At 49.6% G+C, this 10101-nt stretch overlaps 1 protein-coding gene across 1 annotated transcript in view; it reads left to right on the forward strand.

Annotated features, from left to right (window-relative positions):
- Positions 1-9966: 9966 nt before the first annotated feature.
- Positions 9967-10101, forward strand: part of LOC107119336 (cysteine protease ATG4D-like) — a 34574-nt gene continuing 34439 nt past the window's right edge. The window contains exon 1 of the mRNA XM_015421804.1: positions 9967-10021. The gene's annotated coding sequence lies outside the window, so the exon portion shown is untranslated. The remainder of the gene's footprint in view (positions 10022-10101) is intronic.

The raw sequence follows: 10101 nt of genomic DNA on the forward strand, positions 1-10101 counted from the left end.
TTTCCTTCCCACTGAGGTGGTACCTATTTATCTCCTTGCAATTTCTTGCTTTCGAACTGCTAGGTTGGCAGGAGCTGGAACTAGAGACGGGAGCTCACTTCGTCATGCGGCAACTCGGGTCTCGAACTGCTGAACTACCGACCTTCCACAGCCTGCAGTTCAGCGTCTTAACCACTTGAGCCACCGCAGCACCCCTCCTCTACTGGCTTCCAATTTGCTTCTGAGCACAATTGAAGGTGCTGGTGTTGACTTTTAAAGCCCTGTATGGCTTGGGCCAACGTTCCTTCAGGACTGCCTCCTCCCGTATGAACCTTCCCGAATACTCCAGTCATCTTTGGAGGCCCTGCTTCGGTTGCCCACGCCATCTGAAACTAGATGGGTCCTGACCCCAGAAAGAGCCTTCTCGGTTGTGGCACTAAATCTCTGGAACTCCCTCCCCCAAAAGATTTGTCGGTCTCCCTCTATCAGTGTCTTCCGCCAGAGCGAGATGACTTCTTTTGTTTCACTTGGCATACCCCCAAACTACTGATTATTGGTCCTGCTCTGGTATTGTTTGTTATGTGTTCTTCTTATCGAATTAGTTTATCGTTTTAAATGTTCTTTTTAACTGTTGGTGTAGTGCTTAAGTGCGCGGACTCTAATCTGGGAGAACCGGGTTGGATTCCCCGCTCCTCCACTTGCAGCTGCTGGATGACCTTGGGCAAGCCATAGTTCTGTCAGAGCTGTCCTTGAAAAAGAGCAGTTTCTGTCAAGAGCTCTCTCAACCCCACCTACCTCACAGGGTGTCTGTTGTGGGGAGGGGAAGGGAAAGGAGTTTGTAAGCTGCTCTGAGACTCCGAATAAAGAGCAGAGTATAAATCCAATATCTTCTTATCTTCTTCTAAAAGCTATAAAGGGACAGCAAGAGGCTCAACAGTGACCTATTGTCCAATAGGAGGGGCTGTGGCTCAGTGGTAGAGGATCTGCTTTGCATGCAGAAGGTCCCAGGTTGAATCCCCGGAATCTCCAGTTAAAAGGACCAGGCAGGAGGTGATATGAAGGAACCCTGCCTGAGACCCCAGAGAGCCGTCGCCAAGGGTCCCTTTGGTGTAAGGCAGTTTCATGTGTGTTCATGTGGGGCTCTTTTTGTAGCAGGAACTCCTTTGCATATTAGGCGACACACCCAGGGGTCATTTCCTGCAGGAGCGCTCAGGAGCGGAGCTCCGGCAGTAAGGAGCCCAGGGGGCGGGCAAATGCAGCAAGCCCCGCCCCCTGCTCCCAGCAGCCCTCAGTCGGGCCATGAGGATCAAGAAGCAGCCAGGTAAGTTGCAGAGGGGGCCCCCCGCTCGCCTTCAGGTACAAGCTCTCCCTCCTCTGCGAGGATAGATCTGCAATTTCGTCCCATAGCTAGCAATCCAAAAGAGTCCAGTGGAGCCTGAGCGGTGGGTGTTGCCTTCTGACACACCTCCAGTGATGTCAGGGGGTGTGGCATATGCAAATAAGTTATGCTAATGAGTTATGCTAATGAGCTCCTGCGCCTCTTTTTCTACGAAATGACCCCTGGACACACCCCTAATGTAGCCAATCCTCCAAGAATTTACAGTAGCCCCTGTAAGAAGAGCTCTGTAAGCTCTTGGAGGATTGGCTTGATGTCAGGGGTGTGGCCTAATATGCTAATGAGCTCCTGCTACAAAAAAGAGCCCTGCGTGACAGTTCAAAGGAGCTCTCCCCCCACGCTCCGCCATGTTTGCATCATTGGAAACAAAAGCAGCACATGTCTATGTGGTCCGAATGTCCTGGCCTGTCCACGGCTCCCTGACTTGCAGCTATCTCAAGTTTGTAGTTCGGAACGCTTGCCGCTGTGCGCTTGTGAATTCTTGGAAACTAGTGGACGTCCCACAAGCCTTACGAAGATCGGCAGCTGGATAAAGATATCGATTCGAAACAGGCCTATCGCGTTTTACAAACGTTGCCATCTTCATGCTACAAGGGACTTCTCTTTGGCCAGTTTGGTGTAGTGGTTAAGTGCGTGGCCGTGGACTCTAATCTGGGAGAACCAGGTTTGATTCCCCACTCCTCCACTTGCACCTGGCTGGATGACCTTGGGCAAGCCATAGTTCTGTCAGAACTCTCTCAGCCCCACCTACCTCACAGGGTGTCTGTTGAGGGGAGGGGGAAGGGAAAGGAATTTGTAAGTCGCTCTGAGACTTTGAGTGAAGGGTGGGCTACAAATCTTTCAGGTTGTATTTCATCAGGGTTGAAGTCCTGCTTGTCATTTGATGTCTTTTGATGTAATAATGCACTTTGTACTTTGCATGATAGCTTATCTTAAATCACTATAAATATTTTATTTTTTTTGTAAAAAAGAGGTTCTGTTGACATTTTTTAAGGCTGCTTTTGTATGTTTGGTCGATTCCACTGTAAGAACCCAGCATTAAGACTGCAGGGTTTGTGCGAACTGGCAACAGGCCGAAGCCCCCTATAGAGTGAGGGAATCCGAAGTCGGAACATCACTCTGCCGAGGCCGCGAATGCCGGACTGGCCCGTGTCTCAGCCTTAGAACTGCCTTTCCCAGGAGAAGGGGTCATTTCCTGCAGGAGCGCACAGGAGCGGAGCTCCGGCAGTAAAGAGCCCAGGGGGCGGGCACATGCAACAAGCCCCACCCCCTGCTCCCAGCAGCCCTCAGTCAGAGCAAGAAGCAGCCAGGTAAGTTGCAGAGCCCCCCCCCCCTCCAAAGCAGTCCAGTGGCACCTTTAAGACCAAGTTTTATTCAGGTACAAGCTCTCCCTCCTCTGCGAGGACAGATCTGCATCCCCCCCCCCAATAGCTAGCAAGCCAAAACAGTCCAGTGGAGCCTGAGCGGTGAGTGTTGCCTTCTGACACACTTCCGGTGATGTCAGGGGGTGTGGCATATGCAAATAAGTTATGCTAATATGCTAATGAGCTCCTGCACCTCTTTTTCTACGAAATGATCCCTGCCCAGGAATCGACTGTCACGCCCACGTAGGTACACGCTCAGCCCCTGGTTTGTGGCAGCTGCTTCTATGCGGCTTTATCCGCCCTGATGTTTAATTTGCTCGTGGGAAATTCATACACGAAACCGGGTCCTTCGTTTTGATACCTTCTCAGCGGTTCCTGCCCAGTCCTATTCCCTCCGTCTGTGTCTCTCTCTCTTCACAGCCTCATCCAGCAAGTATCGCCCAGGATCTGCCCTGTGCCAAACTGGCTCCGCTCGTACCCGTTCTGCCTGTACCGTCCCCGGGGCTCTTTCCCCAGGTGTGCCCTCACCTGCTTCTCAGGCCGGCCGAGCCTGTCAATTCAGCCTGGCTTTTGGGGCCACAGGGGGTTTCTCTTCCCGGCCTCTCCCTCTTTGCGAGAGCTGCACGATCCGGGGGCGGCTGTCGAAACGGCATTTCGTGGGAGTTTCCAGTCACTGGAGCAGATGGAGTCTTTGGCATATAAATAACTAAGTAACTTGGACAGGTACGTTTTGTACTGGAGGCTGCAGTAAACCATCCCCACAGGCCCTAGTTTCTGCTACAAAGAATGAAAGACTTCTTTGGCTGGCCTGGGTCTCATCGGTGGGGTAGGGGCCGCTGAGTTCTCCTCTCCAGTTTCCCTTCACAAATAGGGTTTCCTCTCTGCTGACACCAGCAGGCCATTGCGGTCTGATGGTCTGAATTCAGATCCCCCTATTATTTTCAGCCACTGAGGGTTGGTTGTCAGCTCTGGTGGGAAGTTCCAGGAGATTTGGGGGTGGAGCCTGAGAAGAGGGGTTTGGGAAGGCCAGGGACCTGAGCCAGGTATCATGCTATACAGCCCATCTTCCAAAGCTACCTTTTTCTCCAGGGGAATTTAGTATCTCTCGTCTGGAGATCCGTTGTTATTCTGGGAGATCTCCAGGCTGCACCTGGAGGCTGGCAAGGGTAAGCTATCCCCAGAGTCACAAAGACGAAATGACTCCAATAGGTATAAATGCAAATCCTCTTTCCTTAGGTCGAAGAAGAAGAAGAGAAGAGATTGGATTTATACCCCGCCCTTCACTTCCCAAAGGTGTCTCAGAGCGGCTTACAAACACCTTTCCCTTCCCCTCCCCATGACAGACACCCACCCCGTGAGGTAGGTGGGGCTGAGAGAGCTCTGACAGAAACTGCTCTTTTTTCAAGGACAGCTCTTATCAGAACAGCTCTTATCAGAATTTCTATATGAATTGCTTGCCCAAGGTCATCCAGCCATAGGTGCTTTTTCATGCACTGAAATCATTTCTTAGCTTCAGCTTGGCATGTATTCACGATCAATGAAATTACAGTTTATAGCCGGTAAATTTTCTGAATAGGCAGCAATAACAATGCTTTCCATGTGCATGACAGCAAGGGAATTGGGAGAATGCTTCCAGATGTGTCAGTACTTCCTTTACTGCAGAAGCCGCACGGTCTTAAAGGTGCCACTGGACTGTTTTGGGCCGGTGGGCTGGGGGGGAGGTTCTGCAACTTACCTGGCTGCTTCTTGCTCTGACTGAGGGTTGCTGGGAGCAGGGGGTGAGGCTTGTTGCATGTGCCCGCCCCCTGGGCTCTTTACTGCCAAAGCTCCGCTCTTGTGCGCTCCTGCAGGAAATGACCCCGTTTGTAATTAACTTGATAGAACGTAAAGTTGTAACCCAGAATGTTTTATTTTTATTACAGGACCACCAACGCCTTTTAATCTGCACAGCCAAGGACAGAAGCCCTGCTTGGGCATAGGCCCCACCTGGCCTCGGCCCACTTTCCGACAACACTTGGTGGGCTCCAAGCAAGCTGTTGGTGGGTACCATAGTATCCATCGGCACCGTGTTGGGGACCCCTGCCCTATACTGTTTCCCCATCCTGAAACAACCCCGTACAGCTATTATTTGCCTGTTGGGGAAAGATTCGAGCATAATGCAACTATCAAGAGATACAAGTCAGCCTCAAGAACAGGCTGGGCTACGGAGTTTAGTAGCTTAGCATTATCTGTCTTATACATAGTGAGACTGTGGGAACCAAAACATTAAATAATGCTTACTAAGGAACTGGTTATTGAAAGTAAACGAATCTCATAAGTACTGAAGTAGGCATAATTCCTTCATTCAGGTATGCCTTTCCTTAATGCGACAGTAATTAAAGGAGAGAGCAAGCCCTGGGGTCGTTCACAATATCAATTTAAATTCAGATTAAGCCTTCAAGTTAGCACTTGCAGAGGACTCTTTGCTTTGTTCTGAAATCTTCTTTCCCACTAGGCCATTCCTGGGTTATTCTGTTGGCAGATATAAGGACCAGAGCCAACCTCAGATATGCAGACGATACCACTCTAATGGCAGAAAGTGAAGAGGACCTAAAGAGCCTCTTGCTCAATGTAAAAGAGGCGAGCGCAAAGGTTGGCTTGAAACTCAACATCAAAAAAACTAAGATTATGGCATCCGGCCCCATCACTCCTTGGCAAACAGAAGGAGAAGTTATAGAAGCAGTGTCAGCCTTCACGTTCCTGGGATCCAAGATCACTGCAGCCATGAAATTAAAAGACGCCTGCTCCTTGGGAGGCAAGCTATGGGAAACCTAGACAGCACATTAAAAAGTAGAGACATCACCCTGCCGACAAAAGTCCATATGGTCAAAGTGATTGTATTCCCAGTAGTACTGTATGGCTGCGAGAGTTGGACTATAAGGAAGGCCGAGCGCCGAGGAATAGATTCTTTTGAATTATGGTGCTGGAGAAGACTCTTGAGAGTCCCCTGGACTGCAAGGAGATCAAACCAGTCAATCCTCAAAGAAATCAACCCTGACTGTTCCCTGGAAGGCCAGATACTGAAGCTGGAGCTCAAATACTTTGGCCACCCAATGAGAAGGGAGCACTCACTGGAGGAGAAGACCCTGATGCTGGGAAAGACTGAAGGTCAAAGAAGAAGGGGACGGCAAAGGATGAGATGGTTGGACAGTGTTATCGAGGCGACGAACAATAAATTAAGCAAACTCCGGAGCATGATGGAAGACAGGAGGGCCTGGCGTGATGTGGTCCATGGGGTCGCAAAGGGTCGGACTCAACTGTGTGACTGAACAACAAACCAGTTTGGTATAGTGGTTAGGAGCACGGACTCTAATCTGGGAGAACCTGGTTTGATTCCCCACTCATAGAATCATAGAATGTTAGAGTTGGAAGGGGCCTTGCAGGTCATCTAGTCCAACCCCCTGCACTCCTTTACATGCAGCTGCTGGTGTGACCTTGGTTCAGTCCCAAGTTCTCTCAGAGCTGTTTTCTCTACGGTTTGTAGGTAATTTTACCAGGTGACATCATCACATCACCTTTCTGGCCACTTGGGAGCGAGATTTCCCCCCTGCCAGCCAGCTGGTCAGCAGTGGGGAAGCACCCCGCAAAAGCAGGATTTCCCCCGCCCCTGGCAGGGCTCTGGCAACCCTTCAAGAGACTTGCAACACAAAAGGTAGCTGTGTCAGTCTGTCTCTAGAAGCAGAAAAGAGCAAGAGTCCAAGAGCACCACAAAGACTAACAACAATACATACAACAACACCTTTATTGGCATATAAAATAATAAATAAGACTTCATCAATAAAATAACATTACACCTGCAAATCTTAAAACACATCAGTATTAAAAATGGTTCCTTGCTGCCAAAATCTTGGAGACGAATACAGCAATCTGTGCAGTAACTTCTGGTGACTCATCAGATAGAATTGCATGTCAGAGTTAATCCTAGACAGTATGGGCTTAATCCAAAGTAATCGGATATGTGAATGAAGGGGGCAGCGTAACAGAATATGATCTAAAGTGTCGGATTCTCTAGATGAGCAATTACAGATTCTGTCACATTTCGGGATACCTCTATATTTACCTGAGACCCAAGACGAGGGAAAAACATTAAATCTGGCTAGCATAAAGGCTCTGCGTTGCAGCAGGATCACCACGTTAGAGAAGTATTGTGCCAGACTGTTTGCTACATAACTGAGGCCAAGGGAAAGGGGGAACAAGTACCTGGATTATTTGGGATTCGATGTCCCAAATTCTTCTACGGATTGTCCGGTATATGAAATTCTCATCTTAATTTTCCAAGATGTCCAGATCAATCCCAATTGAATGTATTTTAGAAAATATAGCCTGTGACCACTTGGATCCATAGGCAAGAGTGCAATAAGGCTATTCTGAGAGGGGCACTAAAATGGATGTGAAGCCAGTTAAGAGTGGTGATCCACGCCCTCAAGTCTAAAAGATGGAGACCCAGCTCAGCACAGAGGGAATAACAGGTAACAGAGTTAGGTAATCCAAGAATATGTCGTAAAAAGATTGCAGAGATGCGATCAATTTCTCATAAAGACTAAGAACATTTGGGGCAGGGGAGGAGCTTTCATGAGTCAGCACTCACTTCTTCAGATACCTTCAGGTGCTACTGGACTCTCGCTCTTTCTACTGTATTAGGGTTACCAGGTGGCCACTTTTTAGAGTACCTGTCCTCTTTTTCAGGTGTCCATCCTCCTTAGGGCTCTTTTTAAAAAAAAAACTGATGAAAAGGTTCTCGTTTTGGCTCAGAAAGTTAGGAATATCCCAGCCACTGGTTATTGGTGGAGAACGAGTGGAGAGGGTGGCTACTTTTAAGTTTTTGGGAGTGACTATTGAGCAAAAATTGACCTGGAGCACTAACACCATTGCTCTGGTGAAGAAGGCCCAGCAGAGGCTCTTTTTTCTCAGACTTTTAAAGAAAAATAACTTGAGTGAGAAAACATTGATGTCCTCCTATCGTTGCTCAATAGAGAGCATTTTAACATATTGCGTCTGTGCCTGGTTTGCCAGTTGTATGGCTGTGGAGAGGAAAGCACTCCAGAGTCTGTGCCTGGTGTGCCAGTTGTATGGCTGTGGAGAGGAGAGCACTCCAGAGAGTTGTCATCACAGCCCAGAAGATCATCAGCTGTCCTCTCCCATTCCTGGAGGAATTGTATAGCTCTCGATGTTTGAAAAAAGCAAAGAACATTCTGCAGGATTTGTCACATCCTGAACGTTCCCTGTTTGAACTGCTGCCTTCAGGCAGAAGATATAGGACAATTAAAACAAGGACAAACAGATTAAAAATAGTTTTTATTCTAGAGCTATTACTGCCTTAAATGCTGTATGAAATTGGAATCTGGGTGACATTGGTGATTTTAAGTTGCTTGTGAACCTTAAGGGAGTTATGAGACAGCTGTGAATGTATATATTGTTGCAGATCACCAAAATGATTGCATCTTTAATTTTTGTTGTACTATGTACAATGACAATAAAGTAGTATATTATTATTATTATTAGTTAGTAGCAATTATCACAGCTTCAATAGGAGAGGTACCTAAAATGAGATTTGTCATCATGATCACTTGTTTGAAGTAGTCAGTTGGGAATATGTCCTCGTTTTGCTTTCCAGAATGCGGTAGCCCTATACTTGGCTTCAAGTGGGTAGCCGTAGCAGAAGAAAGTCTGAGAGTCCAGCGGCACCTTGAATACCAACGAAGTTTAATTCTGGGTACGAGCTTTCCGTGTGCACACATACTTCCTCAGATCCCTGAACAGAGGCTGAGAGTCCAGTGACACCTTTAAGACCAACCAAGTTTAATTCTGGGCATAAGCTTTCGTGTGCATGCAACCTCCTTCAGATACCTGAACTAAGGCTGAGAGTCCAGTGACACCTTTAAGGCCAGCCAAGTTTAATTCTGGGTATAAGCTTTCGCGTGCATGCAACCTCCTTCAGATACCTGAACAGGCTGGGTCCAACTGGCACCTTTAAGGCCGTCAAAATTCCATTCTGGGGATCAGTGTTCCCTCTGAGCTGAGTTAGCGTGAGCTAGCTCACAGTTTTTTAGCCTCCGGCTCACACATTTTCATCTTAGCTCAGAAAGGAGGGCTCCAGAGAAGCCTAATTTATGCAGTAGCCAAATCTCTCAGTCACAACTCTAATGCCAGTAGCTCACAAAGTAGAATTTTTGCTCACACGACTCCATAGCTTAGAGGGAGCATTGCTGGGGATCAGCTCCCGTCTGGCAGGCACAGCTCCTCCCGACCCCTTCATTCAGAGGAGGCATGCATGGGAAGCCTCACACCCAGAACTGAACCTTGGCTGGTCCTCAAGGTGCCAGTAAAGGTAAAGGTTCCCTTGCTCGAAAGCCAGTCGAGACCGACTCTTGGGTTGCGGTGCTCATCTCCGTTTCCAAGCCGAAGAGCCAGTGCTGTCCGAAGACGTTTCCGTGGTCATGTGGCTGGCATGACTCACAACCAAGGCGCATGGAATGCTGTTCCCTTCCCACCGAAGTGGTCCCTATTTATCTACTTTCAATTTCTTGCTTTCGAACTGCTAGTTTGGCAGGCGCTGGAACTAGAGACGGGAGCTCACTCCGTCATGCGGCACCCAGGTCTCGAACCTGCAGTTCAGCGTCCTAACTGAACCCCTTGACCCACCGCAGCCCCTATCTATACCTTCTGGCTAGCAGCCACTGATGGACCTCTGCTCCATATGCTTATCTAATTCCCTCTTGAAGCCGTCCATGCTTGTAGCCGCCGCCACCTCCTGTGGCAGTGAGTTCCATGGGTTAACCACTCTTTGGGTGAAGAAGGACTTCCTCTTATCCGTTCTAACCCGACCGCTCAGCCATTTCATGGAGTGCCCACAAGGAGTTCTTGTCTTGTATTCCATTCTGGGGATCAGCTCCCGTCTGGCAGGCACACGCTCCTCCCGACCCCTCCATTCAGAGGAGGCATGCACGGGGGGAAACCGCACACCCAGAACTGAACCCTGGCTGGAGTCCTCAAGGTGCCGGCGGACTCCCAAAACTGGTTCTCTCCTCGGCTCCAGTACGCCACCCGGGCCCTCCCCCCACCCTACCAAGGGCGCGCCGGGAAACCATAGAGAGTCCGCGGAGGGAGGCCTCCCGCCCTCTCGGCAACCGCCTGGGCGCCGGCGAGGGGGCGGGGCGAGGGGCGGGTCCGGCGGTGACGTCACGGGCAGGCCGCCCACGGGTTCCTCCCGGCTTCGCCTGGCGCGGCGCACTTCCGGCCAGAGGTAGTGGCTCCCCTCGCTTCCGGGGGCTCGGGCGGGGGAGGGGGAAGGTGTGTGTGTGGGGGGGTGCGCTCGGCCCTGAG

Source organism: Gekko japonicus, unplaced genomic scaffold (assembly GCF_001447785.1).
Source record: "Gekko japonicus isolate JY-2015 unplaced genomic scaffold, Gekko_japonicus_V1.1 scaffold5295, whole genome shotgun sequence".
Classification (NCBI taxonomy): Eukaryota; Metazoa; Chordata; class Lepidosauria; order Squamata; family Gekkonidae; genus Gekko; species Gekko japonicus.